We start from the raw sequence: 2,985 nt of genomic DNA on the forward strand, positions 1-2,985 counted from the left end.
CGGTCCCAGTACCGGGCTATGATTGCGAGCCATCACCTGTCGGGCCAGGCCCGACATTTGTGGGCGAAGGTGGTGCAGGAGGCACCAGCGGGACACCGTTTCACCTGGGAGGAGTTCCGACAGGAGTTCGAGGCGAAGTATTTCCGGAGGCAGGACCATGAGTACCGTATGACCGAGTTCCTCATGTTGCAGCAGGGAGACATGACGGTCAGTGAGTACGAGGCGGAGTTCACCCGCCTACTGATGTACGGAGGGCATCTGGTACCCACCGAGGCGTCGAAGATCCAGAAATTCATTGCTGGACTCCGACCTTACCTGCGGAGGAAGATCGGGATTCAGGAGTACCCGACGCTAAGTCCGTATATCTCGCAGTTGGAGAAGGTAGAGCGTGGGGAACGGGAGAAGAAGGAGGGGAAGATCCGTGAGCGGAGCCCCGCTAGGAGATATTTCGGGACATCTTCCTCTGGGAAGAACGCCCGGAGCAGCGACCCACGCGACAAGGGCAAGGCGCCCGCTGTCCATGCCCCACCACCACTGGCAACGAGGGGATCGGTGATCTGCTATCGTTGCGACCAGCCTGGACACATTGCATCACGTTGTCCGACGAGGACTACGGGACCACCGCCTCTGGCACCGAGACCATCACGACCACCAGGCCAGGCGGACAGACCACCCCGACCCCCAGCGAGGACTGGAGCAGCCCCGAGAGTCTATGCTCTTGACGCCGAGCAGGAGATTCAGGAGGAGGACGAGGAGGAGGCTCACCCTGATGGAGCCGAGGCTGTCGCGATCTCAGGTACTCTATATCTCTGTGGAGTTTCCTGTTATACGTTGTTTGACACCGGGGCGACCCATAGTTTCCTGAGTGCGGGCGTGGCAGAGAGACTTGAGACTGGAGAGATCGAACCGAGGAGTGATTTTACTGTGCGCACACCAACCGGAGAGACATTAGCAGTGCACGGGATCCTGAGAGGTATACCCCTTGAGGTTTGCGGTCGCCTATTAGCCGCAGATCTCATTGTGGTACCCATCGGAGGTTTCGACATCATTCTGGGCATGGATTGGTTGATGAAGTACCAAGCCTACATTGATTGTCCTAAGAGGACAATCTGGTTTACAGATGAATTCGGAGGGTTCGAGTTCCGAGGCCGAGGAGCAACCCGATCATCTCGGCACTAAAAGCCGAGAAGATGATCAAGAAGGGCAATGAAGCATTCCTGGTAGTTATTACGACTACTCAGGAATCGGAGAAGAGACTGGAGGATACACCCGTTGCCCGGGAGTTTCCAGATGTATTTCCTGAGGATCTGCCGGGATTGCCACCTAGTCGGGAAGTCGACTTCAGCATAGATGTGCCACCGGGTACTGAGCCAATCTCCAAGGCTCCGTATCGCATGGCACCTACGGAGATGGCCGAGCTGAAGAAACAACTGAACGAGTTGGTGGAGCAAGGTTTCATTCGCCCTAGCGTCTCCCCGTGGGGAGCACCGGTACTCTTTGTGTAGAAAAAGGACAGGAGTATGCGATTGTGCATCGATTACCGAGGGCTCAACCAAGTGACTATCAAGAATCGGTACCCGCTATCGAGGATTGATGAGTTGCTAGACCAGCTACAGGGAGCCCAATGGTTTTCGAAGATCGATCTACGATCCAGATATCATCAGATTCGGGTCAAAGAGGATGACATACAGAAGACGACATTCCGGACGAGATATGGACACTTTGAGTTCGTGGTCATGCCTTTCGGGCTCACGAACGCGCCTGCGGTTTTCATGCAGCTTATGAACCGCGTGTTCATGGACTATCTAGATGAGTTTGTCATCATCTTCATCGATGACCTTCTCATCTACTCACCGGATCTGCAGAAGCATGAGGAGCATCTGCGGAAGATATTGTGGAGGCTGAGAGAGAACCGGTTGTACGCTAAGTTCAGCAAGTGCAGCTTTTGGCTACAGGAGATTGGGTTCCTGGGAAATAGGGTATCAGCCCAGGGTATTCAGGTCGATCCAGCCAAGATCGAGGCCGTCATGGAGTGGCAGTCTCCGACTTCTGCGATGGAAGTCAGGAGTTTTCTGGAACTAGCTGGCTATTATCGGCGATTCGTTGAGGGGTTCGCCAAGATAGCTCGGCCTTTGACGAAGCTGACGGGGAAGAACGTCAGGTTTGACTGGACGACTGAGTGCGAGGAGAGCTTCAGAGAGTTGAAGCTGTTGGTTGTAATGCTCTAGGATGTTCCGTGATATGACATGTTGACATTGTATTGATTCATTAATTTATGAATGCGTTACATTCTCGTTATATGATTGGCATGTTTCTTATATTTCGGTATCCTTGAATCATTATAGAATGATTCTAAACTCCCTGGTCAGTTATCATTGTGGGAACAGTGATGAATTAAGACTAGCATGAGGTGTGATTGATGCATTGGATGCATATCACAATCATGGGTACTCGTTGTGAACGAGTGACTGGTTGACCCGCATGAGATTGTCACATGGACAGAGTCATGACTTGAATCTCATACAGCGGTTCGTTTGCAGATTATGGTTTGGAGATAGCCTATCATCCGGGGAAAGCTAACGTAGTGGCCGACGCTCTTAGTAGGAAGAAGATCTTAGCGGCCATACGCGTTGTCACCTCATCTCGCAACAACGCCGCTGAGTTGACTGCGATGTTGGGACATCTCTCGCTGACACTCGAGGAGTTGACACCGACTTTGATAGAGTGCGTGGTTATGGGACAGCGCGACGACCCTTTACTCGCCCGGTACATGGATCGTATCGGGGAATATAGCATCAAGGCTATCGTATCGATGAGCAGGGAGCGCTATGGCTGGGGAACCGACTATGTGTGCCTGACGACGCAGAGCTGAGACAGGAGATTCTATCTGAGGCACACCAGTCGAGATTGGCGATACATCCGGGGGCGAGCAAGATGTATCAGGGTCTACGCCAGTGGTATACTTGGCCGAGGGTCAAGAGAGAT

Source organism: Tarenaya hassleriana, unplaced genomic scaffold, assembly GCF_000463585.1.
Source record: "Tarenaya hassleriana unplaced genomic scaffold, ASM46358v1 Cleome42, whole genome shotgun sequence".
NCBI lineage: Eukaryota > Viridiplantae > Streptophyta > Magnoliopsida > Brassicales > Cleomaceae > Tarenaya > Tarenaya hassleriana.